The sequence below is a fragment of the Staurois parvus genome, unplaced genomic scaffold, assembly GCF_062004578.1.
Source record: "Staurois parvus isolate SC_StPar_1 unplaced genomic scaffold, SC_StPar_1.0 ptg000227l, whole genome shotgun sequence".
NCBI classification, from domain to species: domain Eukaryota; kingdom Metazoa; phylum Chordata; class Amphibia; order Anura; family Ranidae; genus Staurois; species Staurois parvus.
Genome location: NW_028318023.1, coordinates 2,307,317 through 2,335,229, shown reverse-complemented (window position 1 = coordinate 2,335,229; position 27,913 = coordinate 2,307,317). Strand labels below are relative to the sequence as shown.

The following is a 27,913-nucleotide window of genomic DNA, read 5'->3' as shown; positions in this document are numbered from 1 at the left end:
CTACCACTGCAGTGTGGGCACCTCTAGTATACAGTACCTGCATCAGAGCAGGCCTGCATATACTATGTACTGTATATCAGCACTAACATTAACCACTTGCCCTCCAGAGGATTTACCCCCCTTAATGACCAGGCCTCTTTTTGCTACTCAGCGCTGCACTAATTCAACTGATAATTGCGCGGTCATGCAATGCTGCACCCAAATGAAATTTATGTCTTTTTTCACACAAATAGAGCTTTCTTGCTGTGGTATTTGATCACCTGTGCGCTTTTTATTTTTCGTGCTATAAACAAAAAGAGACTGTTAGCAACCACCTGGCGGTACCTCTAGCAGCCCACAGGACAGGATTCCCCAGAGCGCGGTGTCTAAGCCCCAACCTGCTTGTTCACCAGGGCCCCTGATGGTGGGGATGGACTTGGAGCAGACTGGAACCAGACCAGATCGCGGCCCCTGAGTACACCCGTCTGTGGTAGAGGAATCCGCCGGGGGTCTATGCAGGTGGAGAGCCTGACGTGAAAAGGCAGAAGGCGGAAGCAGGGATGTCTGGATCTGTGCCGGATGGATGGACGGATGAGCGTGGTCAGACAGGCCAGGTTGGTAACAGAGAGGTCAGCGTAGTACAAGGCAGCAGGCAGAAGAATAGTCAGGTCACTCGCCTGGGTCGGTACCAATAGTTCAGATCAGGTAGGGATATCCAAAGAGAGGTCAAACTTAGCCAGGGGTCAGAGCAGGAAAAGTCAGCAGAGGTCAGGTCCAAGCAGGTCAGCAACGAATCTTCAGCAACAGAATACAGGAACACAGGAATCAGATCAGACCATACGGCAACTTGTGTCTGTGCAGGGCTGGTTTAAGTAACCCGCCCTGCACCTGACAGGCGCAGCCTAGGTCCTAGTGCCTGCCCAGCACTGTCATAGGCGACGGGTGCGCCTGGGTCCTAGTGCCCTGCTGCCTGCATGTCTTGACAGACACCTACGCATGTGCAGACCCATGCGTCGCAATGGTCCCTGACAAAGACTGAACATTTTGAAGAAAAATTATATTTTTTACTTTCGGCTATAAAAAATATATAGTAAACTCAGTTAGTTATTGTAACGGAACCGGACCCCGACTGCACTAGGGTATTTCCGTTAGCCTCCCGCTTCCCTGTCCGAACACAGATCCACTTACACCCCCGCTGACCATACAAGATGAGACAGCACCAGACTTGTCTTAAAACAGGAAGTGGACTGCTTTATTTTAACACAGACACAAGATATAAAACATTCAAGCAAACCAAATCTAGTAACAAGAGACACACAGCTGACACCTCCCACCAAGCCAATACACATAAACACATACATCCCATAATAGTTTGCTCTCAAGCAAGATGCAATAGAACAATGGGACCACATGGCAGTAAACAACGAACAACCCCCACACCCCACCTATGCATGTCTACACAATATCAGGACATTCCACCCTGTACCCCTAACAGGCACATGGTGACTTACACATAATAGGAATATGGGGAGCTGAGACAGGGGTCTCCCCACCTCTCCAAAGGGGGCTGTGTTCCATCGGCCCCCCACCCAAAGTCACTCCCATCACAGTTATAAATTTAGGCCAAAATGTATTCTGCTACATGTTTTTGGTAAAAAAAAAATCCTAATAAGTGTATATTGATTGCTTTACGTGAAAGTTATAGCATCTACAAAATATGGTATAGATACTGCAATTTACGCCATTTTTTTGCTATACAGCGCTGCACAAGTTTAACTGACAATATCGTGGTCATGCAATACGGTACATAAATGAAATTTGTGTCCTTTTTTTCACACAAATAGAGCATTTTTTTGGTGGTATTTGATCACCTGTGCACTTTTTATTTTTGGCGCTATAAACAAAAATAGTTTTGAAAAAAAACTATATTTTCTCATTTCTGTCATAATAAATATGCAAAAAAACTAAAATGTTGTCATAAATTTAGGCCAAAATGTATTCTGCTACATGTTTTTTGGTTTAAAAAAATCCCAATAAGTGTATATTGATTGCTTTGTGTGAAAGTTATAGCATCTACAAACTATGGTATAGTTTACTTTCTGACTTGTGGCAACAAACGAGATTTGCAAAATACTCACCATGCTTCTTATCAAATTCCTTGGGGTATCTACTTTCCAGAAAGGGGTCATTTCGGGGGGGGGGGGGGGGTTGGTCCTATCCTGGCATTTCAGGGCCTCCAAAACTGTGATAGTCAGTGTAATGAGGAAATAAAGCCCTTTAAAAGCCTGAAGGTGCTTATTGGATTTTGGGGTCCTGTACTTCGCTAGACTGCCAAAACGTCTCTCACATGTGGTACCCCCATACTTGGGAGAAGTAGCAGAATGTATTTTGGGGAGTAATTCCACATATACCCATGGCATGTGTGAGCAATAAATCATTTAAGTGACAATTTTGTGTACATTTTCCAAAAACATGTGGTAAAAAAAATAATTCGTCTATTGATTCAACATGCCTCTCAGCAAATAGTTTGGGGTGTCTACTTTCCAAAAAGGGGTCATTTTGGGGGGTGGGGGCATTTTATGCTCAGCATTAGAGGTTTATGCCACACATCACTCACTCTTCTAACCACCTGAAGATCAAGCCTTTTCTGACACTTTGTTCACATGAAAAAAAATCAATATTTTTTGCTAGAAAATTAATTTAAACCCCCAAATATTATATATTTTTTAAAGCAAACACCCTAGAGAATAAAATTGTGGGTGCTTAAATTCTTTATGTCACATAGTACTCACGCAGCGATTTTTCAAACACAATTTTAAAAAAATACACTTTTTTTACTTTTAATGCATAAAAACACAATATATTGGCCAAAATATGAATGTATGCCGAGTAAACAGACACCAATCATGACATGCCCCATGCAATGGCAACAAACTGCATATGTTTTTAATATCCATAGGCAAGGTTTTAAAAGCCTTTAAAAGCTACCATTTTAGATTTACAGAGGAGGTCTAGTGTTAGAATTACTGCCATTGATCTGACGTTCACATCGATACCTCACATGCATGGTGCAATCGCTATTTACATACCGACACAGGGTCAACGGTCTTGCACACAGGTCTGCACGTGTGGGGGGGCGAGGGTGCTTTTTTTTTTAAGTTATTTAGATTTTTTTTATTATTTTTACACTGTCCCTTAAATTTTTTTTTTTTTATCAATTTTAATGCTATCACAGGGAATGCAAATATCCCCAGATGTCTTATACATCTTGACCCCATATCTGGCACGCTTGCTGGGGAGAAATTGTTTGAATGCAAGGCGGCCAGAAAAATTAATGAGGGACTCATCAACGCAGATTTTTTGCTGGGGAGTATAGATATCTGCAAATTTTTGTTTAAGGTGATTTGCGAGGGGCTGAATTTGGTAGAGCCGGTCAAAATTACCCCCTGTTCTCCCCTCCCTGTGCATGCGTGGGTACTCCGGTTTCCTCCCACACTCCAAAGACATGCTGGTAGGTTAATTGGCTCCTGTCTAAATTGGCCCTAGTATGTGTATGCATGAATGTGTGTGAGTTAGGGACCTTAGATTGCACACCCCTTGAGGGTTAAGGACTGATGTGAATGTACAATATATATGTAAAGCGGTGCGTAAATTGACAGCACTATACAAGTACCTGAAATAAATAATAAATAAATAAATTCACGGTCACCTCAAGAACGACAAAGTGTATTGTCGTTGAAATGCATAAAACACATTATACTCTCATATCTATGCCTGGCCATGGTAGCAGAGAACATGGGCATGTGGTGAATCGGGTCTGTGGACCAATACAACCGCAATTAGTTTTTTTTAGTAATGCCCATGTTGAGGGTTAGGCCCCAAAAAAATGTAAACTCGGAAACCGTAATAGGTTTCCATGCGAATGGTCTGGCAATGTTTGAATTTCGGTTGGCGGCGATAAATTGTTGCGCATATAAATTGCTTTGATCCACAATCAATGCATACAGATATTCCGTGAAAAACAGCTCCAAAAAATCAATAAAACAATATTTTGGACTTTTTGCTATAAAACATGTCCAGTAAAAAATTTTTAAAATCAAATTTTGTCATAAATTTAGGCCAAAATGTATTCTGCAACATGTGTTTCCTAAAAAAAAAATTCCCAATACGTGTAAATTAATTGGTTACGTGAAAGGTATAGCATCTAAAATGGCGGTATAGATACTGGGATATCGTTTTTTAATACTAACAATGGCGGCGATCAGCGGCTTATGGTGGCAATCAGCGACTTATGGCGGGACTGCGGCTGACATTCTGACACTGGGGGGGAACTGACTTGGGGTCACTGGCATCCCCAGTGACACCAATACAGTGATCAGTGCAAAAAACACTGACACTGTACTAATGGCACTGGGGAGGAAGAGGTTAACATTAGAAGGCAATCAAAGGGTTAACTGTGTGAGGGAAGTGTTTCACTAGGGGGCGGGGGGTGTGTGCTTCACTGTAACACACTGATCCGGAAGGCTGTGTTCAGCGGTCCGGACCAGTGTGCTTAAACTGACAAGGAGGAGAGCTGCAGTGTAAACACTGCAGCCGTGCCACCTTTCACTGTTTGCCAGTAATCACTGGGCTCCAGCGGGTACTCACCAGCTGGAACCCGGTGATTGACAGCCACAGCCGCGATTGGCGGCGTGGGTAGGGCGGTTGTGCGCCTTGTGCGCGCCCTCTACCCGAAATATATATACGTAATTTTGAGCAGCGGTGCCGACCTGCCATAGTATATGTACTCTGGCTGGTTGGCAATGCTTAATAAGATGTAGCTTAAAGCGGAGCTCCACCCAAAAGGGGAAGTTCCGCTTTAATACTTTGTCCCCCGCTCCCCATTAAGGATTGGCACCTTTGGGGAGTTGGTACCCGAATTTGAGAGGTACCAGCTTCCACTTCCACTGTGATCGCCTAGGCAATCAGAAGCGGAAGTTGTCCTCCCCCCTCCCTTCCTGTAGTCTTCTGGGACACATGACAGGTCCCAGAACACTATGGGGCCATTCACAAAGCACAGCGCTTCTCGCACATGTGCAGTGGGCACCCGGCTGTGAAGCCGCAAGCTGTCATTGGTCCAGCTTGGCCATACCTGCTTCATCACCCTGGAAACGGGAGATCCCTGTAGTAGGCCATGCTACTACTCGTACAGTGATCTTCACTAGCTTCTGGGTTCTGTGCTGAACAACTGCCCTGCTTGACATGAGAGATATTTAGAGAACACTTCACATGTTCTTAATGAATGGAACGCATTCTCTGATTTAATTAGGTGGAGATCTTGACATCACCACCTAACTCTCCACCTCATCCAACCAGAGAACACTTTGCATTCATTGATAAAATGCAAATAATTTTTTTAATGCCCCCCGTGCTGAGAAAGCTACCTCCTGTGTCCACAATGCATTAGAGAAGCCATGCGGCATGACACTTGCTTCCAGAGGGATCGGCTAGGTATGGTATATGTATAGTTAAAATTTTCCGAGATTGACCAATGTAACTATGTAAAATCTCTATACCTGGAATTAATCTTTTCAGTAAGTTACTGTAATACATATTCGTGATATGTTTTGTATATTCATGTTTAAATGTGCAACTTGGCTTGAGAGAGGATGAATTGTGCATTGGCAAAGGCAGTGGGTTGCTAGGCTGACATTTTCAGTGTTGCACAATGGAGGAAAATGGGATAGCATTACCTCTCCTGGACATGAAAGTAGCAGCTTTAGCTTTTCATATAAAAGAAGGCTGCTCAGTTGGCTGGGTAAGCATTTTTGTATAATGGTACAGAAAGCAAGAGTTGGGACAGCTTTTGTGCTATTTGTGCATGTGTTGAAAGGATTATTTTCAAGGTCAGTTGCCTTTTATTGTACCTAAAAAAGGCTATTACCTATTGTGTATTTCTCCCAAATAGAGAGATGCCCATTAAAATGTAGTAAGGAAAAATAAATAGTGCTATTTTCTTTTTATTGTTGAAATGTAAAGCAAATCTTAGCTTTTGCCATGCAGAGCACAGCAACTGGTTTACTTTATGGCAGACCTCCATTAAAACATAGACTATATTGAAAAAAGTATAGGGGCAGTGGAGACGTGTTCTCTGGAGTTATGAATCTCGCTTCTCTGTCTGGCAATCTGATTGACATGTCTGGGTTTGGCGGTTGCCAGGAGAATGGTACTTGCATGACTGCATTGTGCCAAATGTAAAGTTTGGTGGAGGGGGGTTATGATGTGGGGTTGTTTTTCAGAGGTTGGGCTTGGCCCCTTAGTTCTAGTGAAGGGAACTCTTAAGGTGTCAGCATACCAAGACATTTTGGACAATTTCATGCTCCCAACTTTGTGGGAACAGTTTGGGACTGCGCACCAGTGCACAAAGCAAGGTCCATAAAGACATGGATGAGCAAGTTTGGGGTGGAGGAACTTGACTGGCTTGCCTCAACCCGATAGAACATCTTTGGGATGAATTAGAGCACAGACTGCGAGCCAGGCCTTCTTGATCAGTGCCTGATCTCACAAGATTGGAAGATTGGTCAAATATTCCCATAGACACAATCCTAAACCTTGTGGACAACCTTCCCAGGAGAGTTGAAGCTTTTATAACTGCAAAGGGTGGGCCAACTCAATCTTGAACCTTACGAACTAAGCCTGGGATGCCATTAAAGTTCATGTGCATGTAAAGGCAAGCGTCCCAATACTTTTGGCAATATTGTGTATATTTACCTCCTTTTCGCTCTTGCACTGCTCCGTTCAATCACAGTGAGTGAAAGCCCAAAGTAAGCGCTAAGTTCCCAGAATTGTAGTTTATCCAGAGCTGTGGACTACCCATGTGATAGCACTGATTGGCCCAATTCTAACATGCCCCTCCATAGTACCAGGTATTTTTTTCTGCTCCCTGCACTGAACCGAGTATTGCTGGAGTGAAGGAAAGGTATGATAAGAGAATTAAAGCAGCCTGTTGCTTTGTCTTCATTTGGCAAAGCACCAGTTGTTTCAAATACTGCCCTTTTGTTGTTTTGCTATGCTTTAATTACTGTGCTGCTGATCAGGGTATAATAAACAGACATACAACTTAAGACAAAGTATAATTTAACTATTAAGCTTTAAAAGATTTAACGTTCACCTTTTGACAAAAAATAATAAATGCACATTTTTTTGCAGGTAAAAAAATGTGCATTTAATATGTTTGTTGCAGGAGCCTGTAAAGCATTGCACCAGCTATCAGCAGATTGCTAGTGTCATGCAGGTCTTTAGTAGACCTGTCAGTATATCTGCTTGCCTGTGCATCTTGTACATCTGTACAGCAGATACACTGACAGGAAGGATCAATAAACTACCACGGCGCTCCACAGTGCCCCGGTAGTTTATTGAGAACTACAAGTTGACTTCAGCAAATGATCTCGGTACTTGTACTTCATTAATTCATTCATTCACAGAACTCTGTGAATGAATGATGCAGGCGTGTGGGCGGAGCCCCGCACAGCTGCACTGGTTTTAAAAAGTGACAGCTAGTACAGGGAATTTCTCCCCATACTGCTGTCACAGGGAGGGGGTGGGGGATCAGTAGAGGCTGCAGCATTAGGAACATGTTACATGTTCCACCCTAAAAACAGGTGAAACATGTAACATGTTCCCAAAGGAGAACTTATCCTTTAATAATATCAATATTGGTCAGGAGAAAAAAACAGGGACCGAAGATATTTTTTATCTGAATTTTGTATATAATCATGTTAGTAAAAACAAAGGGATAATGATGGCACACTAAATAAAATTTAGGAGTTTAACAAGATCACACTTGCCCTGTGGTGGAACAGGATAATGATATCAGCATGCTTTGATAAGCCTGCAGGGACTAAATTATAGTGATATAGTCCTCCAAACAGATGTGTCAATCCTGACAATTCACCGACCCGAAATTAACAATCATATACAATACCCAGTCAACAGTAAGTAAGCAGACAATAAACCAATATGCATGGCCATTTGTGGACAACAATTGGGCAATTGTAATAATATGCTGACAATCAAGGGACAATCTTTACAATACACAGCAAGTCATTACAATATGCTAGCAACAAGCAGGCACTGGTAATATTATAATATCATGAAATGATGCCATGCCAGTAAATATAACAAAAACATACAAAAATAAATAAATAAACAGTGTTCAATGTGCCAAATGTAAAGTTTCTGCTAAATCAAAGTCCACATATACTCAGATTAAAAAGATCTTCCACCATTCAGTAGATCCTTGCAGTGCAACGAAACACAGAGTGCCGCCACTTAATCAAATGTACAACCACCAGATTATAAGCTGTAGTAAGTACAGCAGATACAGCACTTTTCTCAGGCACAGATCCTCCCCAGGTTTATGCACTTACACTGCAGTATCATTCTTCTTAGACAGCAGCAAAAGGAAACTCCCACTGGAACACATAAAGTTCACCAAGGAGCCAACAGAAAGACAGTGATAGTGTAATAGTTTAAATACACTAAAGGTTTATTGAAAAACAGAGCCAACCAGTCATCCAGTTAAAACAATGTGACAGTGAAAAAACAGTAAAAGTTTAGAGATCCTGACAACACAGAAATGTTCAGCAGTGTGACATCAGCACTAAGACTCTTTCCTGACTAGTTTAGTCCAAACTGACATTCTCAAGGGGTCGCTGGGACTGGTGAGAGGCCATTGCCACAATTGAGTTACCCTTGCTAGCAGAGACTGAGACTATAGAGAAACTGTCCATATGTTTAATGGCTTCTATCACTGAATGCAGAGTTTGAAGAGACTATACCCATGTGCACCACCTTAAAGACTTGGCCCCACCATTAGCCAGCTGAAGATTTAGAGCTAAAGACTGTCTACCAACAAGGTGCTTCACAGGGACCTCACCTTAACCACTCATAGCCAGAGATACCTCTATAAGGATATACATAGACATAGAGTTATTCAAATAGAGTGCACTCTGAAGTGGTTATGGACTATTGGTTACTATTGTTTATAACTTTGCTCATTTGGTGCAGTGTCCTAATCTAAGCTGTTATAACCTAGTGATTGCATTTTTTAGCTCACTGTTAACAAGTTGATTTTTCTACCTGCTCATTTATGTATGGATTGCCATTTACCCTAAACTGTGACAATATACTTACTCTACTTCCAGTTAACCAGTCTGGTGTTTATTCCTGGGTGCTTTAGTTTAGTCATATGCAGTGTGTCTATATTTGGGCTTCTATAAGTTTTCTTGTGATCATTTTCACTCAACCAGGTATACCAGCGGGGATGCTGTTGTTCCCAGAGTAAAGGCCAAAGAACAGAAAACCCAACATACTAAGAGGCTCCTGCGGGGGTAACACCACACATTGGTTTCACATTTTCTGTCCTTTTTTATAAATTCAACATGTCATATTTTTGTTCAAGCTTGCAGTCAATGGGAAGCTGATAAAAATGTGGGATCCATTTTCATTCAGTGTTCCTTTTACTTGTTCAGTCCATTGTTTGTAGTGTTATGTGATGCCAAAAAAACTGCAACTAGGCTAAATACTTTAACATTAAATAAAAATAAGTGGCATTATATCTAAGCCAATGATTTGTGGCAAAGTATTACTATTATGATTATTATTATTATTATACATTTTTGAATTAGACACAGTTAAAAGCACATTTCTAAGCTCTAAGATGAAAATGATAGTCTTGATTACAGTAAAGTAAATTTCCTTCAAGGTAATTTTAAAGACTCTGCTCTGCAAATGAAAAACAGATAGATATGTTGTCTAAGAAATAGACATTTGTACATCAAACATATGAATTGAAATGTCAAACCAGTTTTGGCTGTCATATTAAATGCAGGGTAAAGTATAAACAGTACATTGTGGAATTATTTTCCATTTGTAATACGAGAATATCATTATCATTGATTGCAGCTGAAATACACTTATATTTGCAGTACTTTTTTAAATAGAAAACAAGTGTACTTTATTTGGCTGTCAGCTTTACTTACAAATGGCAATATCTTACATGATCTATTGTTGAAATAAAAGTGGATAATGTTCTAATGATCCTCCTGATGGTGGATAATAGTAAATGATAATAAAACAAAAAAATCTGATAGAGCTGTTAAAAGTCTTTTCTTCTCCAATTTAAAAGTCATTGTACTAAATTATTTCATGATTTTTCAACTTTAAAAATTCATAGAAAGTACAATTTATGAACATTCAACTGATTTATTAGAATTTAATCACTGAATGAGTTAATTAAATTAGGGATATGTCATATAACAAAAAAAGAACGTGTTCATGGCGTGAATTAGAAAGAGGAATGTAAGTAGTCTCATTGTATAGTTAAAAAAAAGAAAAAAAAGATTAATAGTCATAAAGATGTCACACATCGTTTTAAGCTGAAACTTTGGTCTTGTACTATTCTTTTCAGATAGTTTAGGGAATTCAATAAAACTGCTGCGCACATTTCTGGTATTAATTCCTCTTTTTAATTTGTTGCACCTAATTCAAAAGACATCGGTGGAAGTTTTGGTTCTGACAGCAACTTGTGCACAAAATTCAGGTAGTTCCAATTTGCTCCACTTCCACGTTGTGGCACAACAGCTGTGCCAAGTTCAAAATAAAATACCAACAGTTCATATCATATGAAAGCGCAGACAATTGTGGATTCAGTTTTCAACAGCTAGTTGAAAGTTGTTCAGTGTTTCAGGTCAGGTTTTTTTTTTTCCCATAAATTGTTTATTAATAACAAATGGTATAAACAACAATTACATTCCAGAATTATATATACGTGAAATCATAATAGCAAGAAAAAGAATTTAGAAAAGGAAAATAAAACACAAATAATTGGTTTACAGCATAATACAAGCAAATATGACCTATAGCTTTTACAATAGACAATAAAAGTGTAAGCTTTATAATGTAACAAAAAATGCATAAATCTGAAAAGTAGGTCTGTCATCCTACTGGTATAGGTGCAAAGTGCAACCAATTATTCAGCTTTTTAAATAGCTTATTGCGCTTGACCTGCAAATATAATGGGGCTTTAGAAAAATAGAGATAAAGAAGAGAAGAAGAAAGAGAAAAGAAAGAAGAAAGAGAAAGAAAAGAGAAAAAAAGGATAGGGGAAAAAAGAGTGTGTGTGTCAGTCAGCCCTCCTCTCCCATAAGCAAGAGTCTCCCTGCCTGAAAAAGCTAAATATCCCCCCCACTAATAGTGTCCTGGGGGAATATATAGAGCAAAGCTCCCCGAAGGGCCTATCTAGCAAACAGAAATTCAGAACAATTATTCCCAGCGAATTCGGTTAAGTATATCTCAGGTAGTCCGCAGTGGACTTGAAGTGAAACCAGTCAGACCAGATAGAGTGAAATCAGGTCAGGTTTACATCAGGATCATGTCAGGTTTACATCAGAATCAGGTCAGGTTTACACCAGAATCAGGTCAGAATTTTATCCAGTTCACAACTGAACTGGAAGCATTCCCATAGAAGTCAATGGGCCTGAATTCTCACCTGAGCTGAACCACACTGCTCAGAAAACTGACAGGACACTTTATCAATTTGCACTGAATCCGCACTCTGACTGCACCGGGCATGTGTGAACAGGTACAATAGAAAGCAATGTCACATGTCATGCAAATTGAATGTGGTTCAAAACGCATCCTATTCTCATATGTGTGAACCGGCTCTAAGACCAACTTTCTTTTGGCATACAGAGTCAGATTTTGCTAAAGTGTTTAATGAGTGCTCGAAAAGTGGGGCAACATGCACCAGATTCAAGTACAGGTGCTGGACAGGTACATGAGTTTCGTGCAGGCTGCACCACTTTTAAAACACATGCGAGGAACTTTTTCAAAATCTGTCACTATAAGCCAATAGAAAGTTGGTCCTAATTAGTTACACTTTAGTAAGATACGAATTGTTGGTGTTTTATTTTGAATTTGGGGCAGGTGTTACTCCACAATGTACAAGTGAGTTTTGCAAAATGTGTCTATAAATTCCAGGGACTGTGTAATTCAGTGTTATTTTTAAACTATCATAGAATCTATTACGGGGTCTTATTTCAATATACAAACTTAAAGCTGAACTCCAGGCAAATGACTAAATACACTGACAAAATACATATAAAGGAGCTGCTTTATCTGCCAAAGGACTTGTATTCTGCCCGTTCAATCCTGAGATTTATACAGCTGTGCCAAAAAGTACTTTCCTGCATGGCAGGGGAACACTTATAGATCTCCTCCCTTTCCCACTATGCCTGGACAGTGAAAAGAGAAGTAGCAGACTGAGGAGCTCATCTCTCTTTGAAACTGTGCACTTCTTTTTATTAGTATGCTCCCTGATAGCACTGTAACACAATTTACTGGCTCCTTGTGCTGCTTCTTTCTCTCCAAGTCTGCGTTCTGCTGCATAGGGGATTGCAAGAAGCTGATATCAAGTCAAATTCAAGTATGCTTTCATTAAAAAAATAAATTTAATGATGTTTTAATAATACAGCTGCATTAGTCTATGTCTTATGTGTCTTCTTTGACGTCAGCTTTAAATGATAACTTGATTTTTACAGAAACTTCACAGCCCCACTGTAACAAATCAATGTTACCTCCCTTGCTATAGATATATACAAACCTAAATTCAACAGCCACCACAGTCTTTACATCCACCACTTTTAACTTTCCTTTCTGCTGCTCAGTCCAGTCTAATGAACATTTATAGGACCTCTTAGAGTTCAATGGGGATAGACAGCACAGGTGATGCCACAGAAAGTGCAGCTTTCTTTAAGATGGATGGGTAGGAGCACCAGAATAAAATAGGTCACCAATGAGTAATGAGTGGTAGATCTGTATTATCTCTGTCATGTCCTATAAAGCGGAGGATCCCAGCCTTTTTCACTTGGGTAACCCGTGTCAGCCTATTTGTATAAATTGTACCCTTCACTATAGGTGGGACAAAGAGTGGCGTAGGGGGTGGGGCAATAGTGGTGTACATAGTGTGTCACACATGATGGGAGTGGCCAAATTGTGCTAACAGTAGACAGAAAGCAGAACTATAGGCAAAACTTTTTTTTCATTTCAGATAGAGCAATATCAGATTTGTGGTAGTGCTGTGGGCTGGAGGGCTAGGCCTCCCATAACCCCACGATGCCTATCTGGGCCATAGAGGATACAAATGGAGCAAGGATGCAGTCTGGTGGCTCACCTGTATGTTGCAGTTCAGGAAGGACCACAGCATTTAAAGGGCTCCATTGAGAGTGTAGTGCAGTGGACCGATGCTGCAGATTTCAGTGGGTCTCATCTGATGGAGGCACCTGAGGTCAGGTGGGTCACACCAATTCTGGAGCTTTGATCTCAGCAATTCCAATCTCTGTCCTATTCTGCTTTCTCTTTGCACCACATTACAGATGACAGCATTCGGTCACATCAATCTACTGGGGACTGATTGATGTGCCAGCAAACAGAGCTATACAATGAGTGTCTGAAAACACAGGTGCTGGATTACTCTGTTGACCTTCAACACCCATTTATCCCTGCTATAACCTTTTACTTTGCAGACCAAATTAAAGAATGAAATCCCTGGCTCCCCACTTCCATAACTGCTCAAATAGATGTGTGGCACAGTTAGTGTCTCTGGAGGAAACGCAGACCTGTGCTTATACTGTAGAAGAGGCTGCACCTAGAGATCCCACATCACTTTCTTCTGTCAAACCAAAGCAGCGGGTTTCAGTTTTACAATCAAATAAACAGCTTGATTCACTCAGTCCAGAAAGATAAAATCCAGGGAACTCGTGGTGGTTGATTTACTAAAGGTAAATATAGGGGGTTTACTAAAACTGGAATGTGCAAAATCTGGTGCAGCTCTGCATAGAAACCAATCAGCTTCCAGGTTTTATTGTTACAGCTTAATTGAAAAAGATGAAGTTAAAAGCTGATTGGCTACCAGAGCTGCACCAGATTCTGAGTGCACCAGTTTTAATAAATCCCCCCCACACTGTGTACCACAAGTGCTCTGCAAGTACAGTTGCTGTATATCCGAGGGCAATCTCTGAAATAAGGCGAAGCTCTGCTGTTTTCTTTCATCCCCATCAAACCCGCCCCGCAGGCCAGAGTACTTGGTGTCATTCTGGACTCCAACCTATCCTTCCAACCCCAAGTCCAATCTTTAACAAACTCGTGCAGACTCCACCTCCGCAACATCGCCAAAATACGCATGTTCCTAACCCAAGAAACCACTAAACAGCTCATCCACTCCCTCATCATATCACGACTCGACTACTGCAACTCCCTCCTCACTGGCCTGCCTCGCCGCTGGCTATCCCCGCTTCAGTCGATCCTGAATACGGCTGCCAGACTCATTCACCTTTCCAACCGCTCCGTTTCCACCACCCCCCCTGCCAATCCCTCCACTGGCTTCCGATTGCGCAACGGATCAAATTCAAAATCCTAACACTGACGTACAAAGCTGTCCACCATACTGCCCCGTACTACATCACTGACCTAATATCCAAGTACCGCTCAGCACGCACACTCCGCTCCTCACAAGACCTCCTTCTCTCTAGTTCCCTGGTCTCCTCCTCCCATGTCCGCCTCCAGGATTTCTCCAGGGTGTCACCCATCCTCTGGAACTCCCTGCCCCAACCCATCAGATTATCACCTACTCTCCTCTCCTTTAGGCGCACCCTGAAAACCCATCTCTTCAGGGAAGCCTACCCCACCCCCTGCTAACTTGCCGACCTCCTCCACTCTTCCTACCACTCCATCCCCCACAGCTATCTCCTCCTGTACCACTATCCCCTCCCTAGATTGTAAGCTCGAAAGAGCAGGGCCCTCAATCCCCTCATGTTTTGCATTGTATTGGTATTGTTCTGTCACATGTTCTGTCCCCCTTTGTAATGTACAGCGCTGAGCGAACTATTGGCGCTTTATAAATACTGTATAATAATAATAATAATCCAATCATGTGCAAGCAAAAATGCTGTTTTTTTATTTTCCTTGCATGTTCCCCTCAGATCTAGAGCAACTGCACTTTAAATGCACCTGCAGTACACTTCCAAGTGCACAGCCTATTTGCCTGTAGAAAATTAACCCCAATGCCTTGTATCAAAAATCAGCAAAAGCTAAAACCAATTAACTCCATCTGGCCAATAGCAACTTCTTTTGCAATGCACAAGCTTTCTTAAGGCACTTGGATCTGTCATTGCAAATATACCTTTTAAAGTCGTTGTAAACCTCAGACATGAAATATGAACAAAGCATATCCCTCTATAGTGTGTACTTGTCTCAATCCAGAGCACTAAGTGTCATTTATGTCTGCTGCCTTGTTCCTCTGCTATCAGCATGAGTCACTTCTGATGAGTCTTCCTGACACAAAGAGAAAAAAGATGGCGGGGGGGAGCTCCATCACACCACCTGTGATTGACAGCCTCAGTTCTGTTCTTGTGTGCTTTGTGAAGGGGGGTTTCTCCCTTCCCTTCAATCAGCTCTCAGAGCTCTCCTCACTGAGTGTAGCATCAGCTCCTTGCCCCCTGATTTTTAGAGCTGTGAAAACCACATATTTTTCAGAGACTGCCAATGTTTACACCTATGCTTTTTGTACAATTATAGCACAGCCTAACCCTAAATCCAAGACTACCATGGGGAAATAAAGCTGGGACAGGAAAAAATTAAGGCACCAGCCTTTTACACTCACCATAAATTTTTTAGGTACACCTTGCTAGTATCGGATTGGACCCCCTTTTGCCTTCAGAACTACCTAATTCTTCATAGCATAGATTCAACAAGATGTTGGAGACATTCCTCAGAACATTTGGTCCATATAGTTACTGGTGCCTTTATATCAACTTGAACCAGTCTGCCCATTCTCCTCTGACCTCTGACATCAACAAGGCATTTTCATCCACACAACTGCTGCTGACTGGATGTTTTCTCTTTTTCGGACCATTCTCTGTAAACCCTAGAGATGGTTGTGTGTGAAAATCCCAGTAGATCATCACTTTTTTAAATACTTAAACCATCCCGTCTGGCACCAACAACTTCAGCAAGACATCTTCACCACATTTAGATGCCTAAATGCATTGAGTTGCTGCCAAGAGATTGGCTGATTAGCAATTTGTGTTACCAAGCAATTGAACAGGTGTACCTAGCAAAGTGGCCGGTGAGAACAGAGAAGTAAACTACTTGCTCTCCGTTTGATCCAGTAATCATAACCCCCTAAATCTGGATATCTGTAAAATTTGCTATTGCACATGTCCATGCACGGAACCTGAACTGATTTCTGTAATTTGTCCGGTCAGCTCTAATGAAGAGATCTTTCTGCAATTTGTCCGGTCATCTTTAATGAAGAGATCTTTAAAATTTTCAACTACGAGTATACACATGAAGTGGGGCCTGTTGTCCTTGAGGCTGAGGATGTTATCACTTTATAAAACATGTAACTTTTTTAAATCGATCCAAGAGGAAATGATGTGTCTGTATGTATAAACCCCATACTGCCTACTTGCTCCAAGCCAAAGGCTGACTAGGTGCTGAGGCCAGGATGACAGTGATTGTCTTAATGGTAGCCACTGCTGGCCTACTCTTCTAAAAAGAACTGTTAGTGGCCTAGCTGTCATGCTGATGTTATTATAGCTTTAATTCTTTCTGAGTCAGTGACCCAGAACAAATATATAGATAAGTAGTTGTCCTCAATATTCTGACTTTCTGCAGCATTCCTGTTCAGAGACTATGAATCAAACCTATTGATGCCAAAATAGCCTGAGCAACTATAGCTTCATTACCTTCAATAGGCTCATCTTCAACAGAATTCCTATTTATGTCAATAGAATCTGGGCCAAAGATTTGTGGGAGACAAGGTAAATGACTTGTAAAGAGGCTGTGTGATGTTTAGCAAGCTGCGTAGCAATGGTCACTGGAGGAGGGGGCTGCTTTTTCAGTAGGTACTGTACCCTAAAAAATGCTTCAGGAGGGGGTTTAGAAGGCATACGTGCACTAAAGCCATGTTAGTAACTTAAAGAGACACTGTCACCGTGCCCATGCAGGGCAAAGCAATGGTGTCAGTGACTCTTGATCATGATGATGAGTGCTAGGCCTAGTGATTAGTTGCTAGGCAAGCATTGTCACAGTGAAACAGGTCACAAGTACCCTCATATCCGAAAATGCAGGGTAATGTCACCAGCTTGGACGAAAGGAGCTACGAGGGATTGTTAGTAAGGTTAGTATAACTGGGCACCGGAGTGGGGGCTATCCCTTTGCAAAGATACTGTCACTTTGGTCTGCTGCTTACATGGAGTAGAGGTGAATATTTTTTAACCTCCTAGTAAATTTGTCTTATTGCTCCTGTTGTTCACTTTCTGTGCAGACAAATTAATAAATCTCCCTCTGTAAGTTTTGATACAAAGAAAAAGTATTGCTCTTATATTTAGTAGTCAGTTCATTTTAATCACATTTAAGATGCTATCTTCATCAAGGCAGATGCTAGCTCTTGCTTGAGAACAAAATAAATAAGGTTGTCCTTTATATAGAACAAGATTTTCTTTCTAACTAAGTAAACACTCATTATGCAAATAATTCTGTGTAACTTATCCAGAGTTTTTAAAGGTCAGAGAAGGAAATTATGCTTGTTCCTTCTTGCAGGAGAGATAAGAATGTGTGTAGAAACAAAGGTGAAGACTGCATACTCAGAGATTTATTTCAATATCTCTCTCCCTTTATGCAAAATTAGGTTCATGCTAAAATTTAAATAGACTATCATTAGATTAGATTCTAGGAGGGCTATAGACATAGCATAATTACTAGTACCGTTTCCAAATTTGAGCATCACTTCTGATTACTGGGCTCTTTCTGATCTCATGAGGAGCGGTGGTGGGAGAGTGATAACAAGTGTCTCTGTCAGCTGAAGATACATGTTCTTGTACATGGAGATTTTGCAACATGTTGTAACATTTTCCTATGAATGGACCTTAAGCTTTCCTTTGCCCGCAGATCAGAGGAAAGAAAGTACTGTACAAGCTCCCCTACCTCTGTTGAGAGAGTACCTCAGTGGTTCTTGTACTGGGACTCTAAAAAAAAGTAGCTATCTCCCTGACTTTTGTTCTCAGGGAGCCAATGCACAGCACAGTAAATAGACAACATGGGTGCTATCACAAGTGAGAAAATCTATTGCTTTCCTGTGGGCCCAGAACTAAAATTCTTTATAATCCTTCTGCTACTTTTAGTATGCATTGCACCTCTGACATTGTCTAAAGCCGTTTTCCCCATTTAAAAAGTTATTTTGTCAGAAATTAAACTTCTCACCAGTATGTCTCTCAGTGGGGGTAAAGAACACATTGGCTTTTGACCATCTTTAATAAGGGATCCTTCTTTAACATGGGCCAATATTTTTTAATTGTTTTGACAACTATTCTCTTATTTTCATAATAAGAAGGGACACAGATGGGGGTCTCTTCCTCCTTGTCCAACTAGAAGAATTTTTCTATCAACCTTCAATGCTTCCATATATGCTTTCTTTGTAACCTCAGGTTTGTAATTTTTCTTCAGAAACCTCCATTTCAGACCTTCTTACTAGTACATAAAGGTTTTTACATTTGACCAGCTCTTACGATATCTTATTAACTGGCCTTTTAGAATTCCCTCAATCCACAGACTGTGCTCATAACTGTCACCATGAACAAAACCGTTCTAGTCAGTTTCCTTATGGTAGAAAACAGTCCCCACACTACCTTCACTGGCTTTAATAGTAAAATTCTCACAGCAAAGTTTCCATTCTACCCCATATAAAGAGGCAGTCATCAATATACTTTTTTTTAAAGGATAAGGTCAGGGCCGATCTTGCCATTAATGAACAGGTCCTCACAAGCTCCCATAAATAGATTTGCATACAATGGTGCAAATTTGCAACCCCTTGTTGACCCATGTATCTGCCAATAGTGTAACCCCCTTGAACCAGAATGTGTTGCTCTCCAGAACTAATTTGATGCCATCCAATAAGAATCTTGCCTTTACCTGATTTAATTCTGCCACCTCCTTTGCTTTTTTTCACAGCGTCCAACCCCCTTGTGTGTTAGATAATGGTGAAAACTGATTTTATATTACTCAAGACCAAAAACCACCCATGTTTCCATACCAGTGTGTCCACGGTAGCCAAAACATCCCTGGTATCCTCCATACATGATGGAGGTCAGTTTACCAATGTTTGGAGGTGTAGGTCGATATATTCAGCTAATTCTTGATGTATGAGAATCTACTCCAGTACAATTGGTCTGCCCGGAGGGTCTGATAAACTCTTGTGTACCGTGGGGAGGATATATATGATGGGTATGCTAAGATGCTTAATATCCATATACAGTATTCCTTTTCATTTTTACTAATCATTCTATCATTAGATATTCAGAGCAAACACTTTCCCTGTTGCATGTGACATAAACACTGATCTACTCAACAGGATTACTATTTTTATATAGGTGTAGTTTCTCCTCAGGACTCTTTTATTAACATTTTTGTGCACAGTTAGTGTTACTTTCTCTTGTTATACAGCCAAGTCAGTTTGTGCTGCAATTGTGACAATACTAACCACCAAATCATTTATCAGGATTACTGTTTACATTTACAATTTTTATTTACCCTTTTTGGACTGTTGTGGACTTATTTTCTCCTGCTGTATGGACATTCATCCATATAAGCTGTTATGAAAATAAGTTTGGTGTATTAATTATTTATTTTTTTCAGTTCAATAAGTTTTTATATAGGTAAGGGCTCTCTTAGAACTAGCTAAATGTGGTATAGAATTAGAGAGTAGAAGTGATTTGCCATCCTCAATATAGATATCAAATTACTAGCTAAAATTTTATCCACGCGCCTCAACTCGTGTATAGGATCCCTAATTCATAATGATCAAGTGGGCTTCATTCCAACCCGACAAGCCAGGGACAACGTCAGGCATGCAACTCTCCTAGCACACATAGCTAAATCTCGCAATATTCCCACCTGTTTCCTGTCCTTAGACATCCAGAAGGCATTTGACACAGTCTCGTGGCCATACCTGCACTACATTCTGCGTCGGTGGGGCTTTGGCCCTCACTTTTTAACCTGGATCTTCTCACTCTATCGCAAACCCTCGGCCAGAATCAGTTATCTTGGACATGGGTCTGCTCAATTCCCAATTTCCCATGGCACCAGACAGGGCTGCTCCCTGTCCCCTCTACTCTTCGCCTTGGCCATAGAACCGTTGGCCCTTCTGATTAGGGCTAACCCGGATATTCATGGACTCGAGATAGGAGGCTCTCTTCACAAATTATGTCTTTTTGCAGACAATGTTTTACTTTTTCTCACTTCCCCTTTGACTTTTTCTCCTTCTCTCCTCCGGCTCCTCGAGAGGTTTGGCTCACTCTCAGGCCTTCTAATTAATCCCCAGAAATCAATAGCACTCAATATCTCCCTTCCCCCTAAAGATCTGGCCCATTTGAAATTGATACTTCCGTTCTCCTGGTCACAATATTCTATTCCTTTCCTGGGTATAAAACTGACCTCCAATATCTCAGATATATATGCAGCTAACTACTCCCCTATGTTAGCCCATCTAACTGCTCTTATGACCAAATGGTCCTCTCTACCACTTGCATGGCTAGGCAGAATAGCAGTCGTGAAGATGTCAATCCGCCCCAAAATGTTATACCTATTCAGAGTTCTCCCAATCTCGGTACCCGCCCATTACCTTCGCACCTTACAGCGCCGCATTTTTTCCTAAGTCTGGGGCACGGTCCGCCCACATGTACCTTGCTCAACCCTGTTTCACCCCAAACTTAACGGCGGGCTAGGTCTTCCAGATATTAGCAAGTATTACACACACTTAGCACAATTGCCAAATTATCACGCGACCCACAAAATCCTTCAATGGGTTATCCTCGAATCCATAGAATGCGACCCCTTGTCTACTGCTATCCTTCTATGGTTAAGACCTATAGACCGCCGCTCGATAACAAACCCCATCACATCTCACTTTCTGTTGCTTTGGGATAAACTGAAATCCTGCTATCTTTTGCAATCGCCACATAATCCCCTCCTCTCATATCTCCGAAACCCAGCCTTTCCCCCAGCATGGTCTTCACCACACACATTCAAACTATGGACATCAGCCAACCTTCTCCGGGCCCATCACTTCATGTTTAGGAATAAATTTAAATCCTTTACCTCATTGCGTGAAACTTATGAACTTCCAGCCTCCGAAATATTCAGATACTTACAATTGCAACATTTCTAAGCTCCATACACCACAGCAATCAACCATGTCTCCCTTTGAATGGGCTTGTCACAAAGACCCCCATAGATGAGGCCTCATTTCATGCCTGTACTCCCTTCTTTCAACCTCGGCCACCACCTCACCTCCCTCACACATTCGCAAATGGGAAATGGACCTGGGCCGGCAACTAGACGGTTCTGACTGGTCCAATACCAAGTCATCATCACAAAATATCGTAGCTCTAGAAACCAGTTATAAAGTCCTAACCCGCTGGTACCTGGTCCCAGCGAGCATTGCAAAGTATACACCTAATTACTCCCCCACTTGCTTTTGAGGCTCTGTAGACCTAGGTACGCATTTCCATATATGGTGGGATTGCCCAATCGCCCAAGCCTTTTGGGCGGACGTCTTTGGTATACTATCTAAACTTAGCGCAAAAACACTCCAGCCGAATCCAGTTACTGCTCTGCTCAATCTCTGCCCCCCTGGCGTAACTAACTCACAATTCAAACTTATCCTACAAGTTACTACGGCAGCCAAGTAGGTCATAGCTAAGTCTTGGAAATCTCCCTCCCTAAGCATTGCAGTAGTTAAGAATAAAGTTACCCAGGCTATGATTCACGCTAACGTGGAAGCCACAATTCTAGATACTATCCCTAAATTCCGGAATGTTTGGAACCCCTGTGTAGAGTGTTTCCTCCTGCCAAACTTTGACGACTCACGTCTTAACCCATGATAAATACTTCATACTACTCTGGTACCATTTCCTACTGATTTCACATACTCCTTCATTTACTGATGCTAACTGTGGAATCACTTACCCCTTCTCACTCCTCCCCACTCTCCCTCTGACCTCCCCAACCTATCCCCCCCTTTTTTTTTCCCCTCCCCTTTTGTTCTTTCTTTCTCCCCCCCTGACCCCTTTCCCCCTAACCATCCTGCATAACTCTACACTCCTATGTTATGATCCCCCTATGAAACATTGGGGAGTGCGTCTATTTACTTGTCAAAATTCTGTATGTACTTAAGCTACTAGCTTTATACCACCATTCCCCTCCTCTCCCCTTCTTTGTAAATACATTATTGTCATTGATGCCAATTTCTATGATTTTATGTCTGAGAAATGTTTATTATCAATGTCCCTTCTTTGCCTCCCGGTTAAAATGCCAATAAAATATTTGAACAAGAGAGTACAAGTGATTTGATAAACTAAAGCTTATGTATATCCAAAGTTGCTTTTTATAATATAGTTTTGGATAGAATAGGAAACTTTTAAACTTCCATTCACTATTTGTGTCCAGTTGGGGAGATTTACCTTCTCTTCCTGTCTTGTAGATGCAACATGATCTGAGAGAAAATCTTTCCAAATTAGGAGAAATGTCCTTCTAAGACAGTTGTCAGAACAAGCTTCTTCATTATTATTATTATTATTCTTAATGTTATTATACAGCATTTATATAGCGCCAACAGTTTGCTCAGCGCTTTACAATATAACGGGAGACAATACATCAACAATACAGTTCAATACAAGAGGGTTAGCAGGGCCCTGCTCCATGGAGCTTACAATCTAAGAGGGAGGGATTTGAAGATTTCCCTTACTTTCTGTTCTGGTGACAGTCTGGATCTCCTGCAATTTTCTGTCTTAATGACAAGGATCACATGGACAAATAGACAAATGAAATATTTCCAGCGGTGAAACAAACACTTGTGGGAGGAACTCAGCGCCTAATGTGGGGGCTTTCCTTGAATGTGCTTGCTAATGCCCTTGGAACGCAGGTTTTGGGATGCAGTCAAGCTGAGGTTAAGCTAAGATGTCACCCCAACGTGGAAGCAAGCCGTTCATGTATGCAGAGTTCCAATTGCAGGCTTAGACACTCTACGGTTAAAGCACTTTTCCCTTGTCACAGACATTTCCTCCCGAATGAAACCGTTATGAGGGGAACACAGCAGAGCTCATGTCCCACTCACCAGCACAGTTGTAGCCTGAAACCTCACTACCAGTGCCAGGAGCAGTTCCTACCATTCCCAAAACTCTATGCTACTACGCTTGAGCTAGTTCCTTGGTCCATACTCTTCGGCTAGGTCCCTGGGCTCCCTGTGCTGTGGCACCAGTCCCAACATGGGGCAGCAATCGATAAGGAGGGGGTCAGTCTAACCAACAACCTCACTACCAGGGAAGCCTTCATTTCTGCCAGGTACCACTTTCACTGGTTGATAAGGAATTCCCACCATCATGCTGGTTTCCCATGGCAGTAGCAGACAGGTATACACTCTGCTAGCCTCTCTTGTTTGGTTAATCCTTTGCGAGGTGGCCCGTAAGTAACTTCTTTTCATCCTCTTTTTTGTAAAAGCCCTTGTTCAGATGCTCCCTGCATGCACCCCTTTAGGGCTCGTTCACACTTGACTGTTTTACCAACTCTTGCCAAACGCCCCTATAGCGGGCCGGCATTTGCGGAGTGTTTTTTAACGCTCGGCAAATGCTCCGCAAGCGCCGCATGTGCGGTTCAGTGGCGGTTGCTAGGCATTTGCCGAGCGTTAAAAACTCCCCACAAACGCCTATAATGAAGATTGGATGGTGTTACTGCTCCGCAAACACCCCGCAACCGCGTCGCAACCGCACCCAAATGCCGGCCGGGCGGTTGCGGAGTGGCACCATAGACTAGAATAGGAGGCTTCAACGCCTCCTGACTCGACCAGAGGCGTCCATTTTGTCGCACCGTGACGCACCATGACGCTACCGCTCCCGTTAGAACAGCACCATGTGCTGCAATGGGCAGAATTGTCCGAGGAGTTTGGGAAGTGGTAAAAACACTTCCCAAACGCCTTTCTGCCTCTTGAAAACAAGGCTAGTGTGAACGTAGCCTAAGGAAAGAATTTTAGACCAATCCAAGTAACTATTAAAGGAACTTTCACTAAGAACGATACAGGATTACAGGAAAGATATGGTACCCATAGAACAGTATGTACATCTCCTGTATTGCCTTTCTTTACATGCCCCAGACTTCCACTCGTACCTTACATTGGGTCCATGTTAACAGTGGACCTTGTCTTTCTTGGGTCCCACCGGGAAGCCCACAAAGGGGGTGTCCTGGTGGAAGGATCCTCCCGCCTCCCCCTTTTATATCACACAGGTAAGTGGAGCAAAGCCCAAATCTGACCAGGAAACCACAGGACTCATGTTAATCCCTTCCCACTTGGGTAATCTGTACTCGCTATACATGGCACACAGTAAGCACCTGCTTACACACTGATAAAAAAAAAACAGACAGAGTTAATAAACTTTCTTTACTCTTTCCAAAGCTAAACAAAAGCTTTGGTTATACATACACTCAGAGTTCTGGAGTTGCATTTGAAAAAAAAACACAAAAAAAATAATGGAAATAGTTTTAACTATAATTGTGAGTGATTTAACCATGTCGTGATTACCACTATAATCCATACCAGCGTCCTGGTTACCGCCATACCACATACCAGCATCGTGATCTTTGCCATACACCTTACCTGTGTCCTGATCACCACTATACCCCATACCAGCATCCTGATCATCACTATACCCATTATCTGTGTACTGAACACTGCCATATCCCATACCAGTGTCTTGATCATAGTCATAGCAGGGTCTTGTTCATTACCATACCTGTATCTAGATCACTGCCATAGCAGCATCCTGATCACTGCCATACCAGTACCAGTGTCAACAGAGCCAGTGTCCCTGGCTGTTTCCACTGTCCCAGTGCTCCAAGGTCTCCAAAAATGTGATAGGTATCGTATTTGCCGGCGTACAAGTCGACTTTTTACCCCTTGAAAATCTTCTCAAAAGTCGGGGGTCGTCTTATACGCCGGTATACGGCAAACTGACACTTTTTAGGGGGCGTCCTGGTGCCGCTGCCGCCCCCCCCTTCCAACGGAAGGGACACTAAGTACAGGGGTGGGCAGGGGCTGTTTCTTACCTGGCTCTGGTCCCACGACGATCCGGTCCAGGAAGCGCGGCTGCTCCTTCAGTTCGGCCACTGGATGTTCGCACGGCTGCTCGGCTCCGCCTCCTCACCGGTGATTGGCCGCCAGAAATGTAGCTCAAGAAAGGCACACAGGCGGCCAATCACCGGCGAGGGGGCGGAGCTGAGCGGCCCCGCGAAAATCGAGTGCAGGAGCAGCAGGTAAGTGTTCAGTGTAGAGGTGCTGCTGCAACCACATATGCTGGCTGCAGCAGCACCATACTAGAACAGGGTCAGCAAGTGTAATTGGTGTCAGTGGGAGGAATAGTGCCCCATCATTGGTGTCACTGATACCAATGATGGAGCACTATTCCTCCCACTGACACCAATGATGGGGCACTATTCCTCCCACTGACACCAACGATGAGGCACTATTCCTCCCCCCCACTGACACCAATGATGGGGCACTATTCCCCCCCCCACTGACACCAATGATGGGGCACTATTCCACCCCCCACTGACACCAATGATGGGGCACTATTCCTCCCACTGACACCAATGATCGGGCACTATTCCTCCCACTGATACCAATGATGGGGCACTATTCCCCCCCCCACTGACACCAATGATGGGGCACTATTCCCCCCACTGATACTAATGATGGGGCACTATTCCTGCCACTGATACCAATGATGGGGCACTATTCCTGCCACTGATACCAATGATGGGGCACTATTCCTCCCACTGATACCAATGATGGGGCACTATTCCTGCCACTGATACCAATGATGGGGCACCTATTCCCCCCACTGATACTAATGATGGGGCACTATTCCTGCCACTAATGCCAATGATGGGGCACTATTCCTGCCACTAATACCAATGATGGGGCACTATTCCTCCCACTGACACCGATGATGGGGCACTATTCTTCCCACTGGTGTGCATTGGAAGAGGGGTAGTCTTATACGGCGAGTATAGCCCAAACACTACATTTTAGCAGTAAATGTAGGGGGTCATCTTATACGCCCAGTCATCTTATACGCCAGCAAATACGGTATTCAGGAAATTAGATGTGTATTTTATGCCCCTAGAAAGCCTAAGTTGCTCTTTGGATTTTGGGCCTCCTTGAGTGGCTAGGCTATAAAAAGGCTCACATGTGGGATCCCATGCTCGGGAGGAGTAGCAAAACATGTTTTGAGGTATAATTCTAAGTATGCCCATGCTGTGTACTAGAAATATCTTATTAATTGACATATTAATACGTTTTCATTTTCTTTCCACATTTTCCAAAAAGTTGTATAAAAAAGACATTTTCAAAAAACACTATGCCTCATAGAAATTTCATTGGGTGTTTTTGTCCAGAATGTGGTCATTTTGTGAGTTGTTCCACTTTCCTGGTGACCCAGGGCTTTCAAAAATGGGGTAGTCAGAAAATAAATGTGTAAATTATGCCCCTAGAACACCTTATGGTGCTTTTTGGATGTTGGGCCCACCTGTCAGGAAGATGCTTGCTATAGTCCAGCTGAGGCCTCTGGGCTTACACAGTGGTGCATTCACGCATGCGTGCACCTGCGACTGCCCGTTGCTAATGTTGGCGCCAATCAGACTATTAAAACCCAGCAGCACTTTTAGCCTGTGCTGTCTGATCTGCAGCTCCCCCTCTTGTATTCCTGTGCCTGTTCCTGTGAGTGATACCTGTGATTGACCCTGACTTGCTTCTTGGACTCAACCACTGCCTTCTGTCTCTGCTTGATCTGATCCCACCATTACTGACCTTAGCTTGTGACCCAACTATTCTTCTGCCTGCTGTTTATGCCTGATCCGTTTATCCATTACTGACGCGGCCTGTCTGACCCTGCATACAGCGTGCTACCTTACTCTGCAACCAACCTGTCATGCTGTGACATCTGCCTGCTACCAGCCTGCTCTGCTATCAGCCTGCCCTGCTTTGACATCTGCCCACTGCCAGCCTACTCTGCCACCAGCCAGTCCAGCTGTGACATCTGCCTGCTATCAGCCTGCTCTGCTGCCTGCTACTCCAGCCGTCCCATCTGCCAGCAAAGTGCCAACAATTCCTGCACAGACTACAGGACTGACCAGACACTCATATCCCGCCGTGCTCTTGTGGTTGCTGTTCCACCTTCAGTGGTCCTCGAGCCGGAGCTGTATGAGAGGCCTTCCTCTGCCGTCAGGCTCACAAGCAAGATACGTGACACCATCTGTGTGGCTAGGCTGTGAAAAGGTCTCACGCATGTGGTTTCCCCCATACTTGGGAGGAGTAGCAGAATGTGTTTTGGGGTGTAATTCTAAGTATGCCCACACCGTGTGTGACAAATATCTTATTACATCGACAACTTTGTGCAAAAAAAAAGTATTTTTATTTTCTTACTGCGTTTTCAAAAAACTTGTGGCAAAAAAATTAAGACTTCAAAAAATTTGACATTCCTTTTAAAAATACTTTAGAGTGTTTACTCTCTGAAATGTGGTCCTTCTGTGGTTGTTTTCACTGTTCCGGTGCTCCAGGGCCTCCAAAAATGTGATAGGAAATTAGATGAGTAGTTTATGCCCTAGAAAGCCTGAAGGTGCTCCCTGGATTTGGGCCTCTCTGTTTGGTTAGGCTGTGAAAAAGTCTCACATCTGTGGTATCACCACACTTGAAAGGAGTAGCAGAATGTGTTTTGATTTGTCATTCTAAGTATGCCTATGTGTATGAGAAATATTTTATTAAGTGAAAAGTTTGTGTAAAAATACA

At 42.5% G+C, this 27,913-nt stretch overlaps 1 protein-coding gene across 3 annotated transcripts in view; it reads left to right on the top strand.

Moving 5' to 3' along the window:
- GC (GC vitamin D binding protein) overlaps window positions 1–27,913 on the top strand; it is a 191,754-nt gene that overhangs the window by 22,573 nt on the left and 141,268 nt on the right. The gene's annotated exons all lie outside the window — the stretch shown is intronic.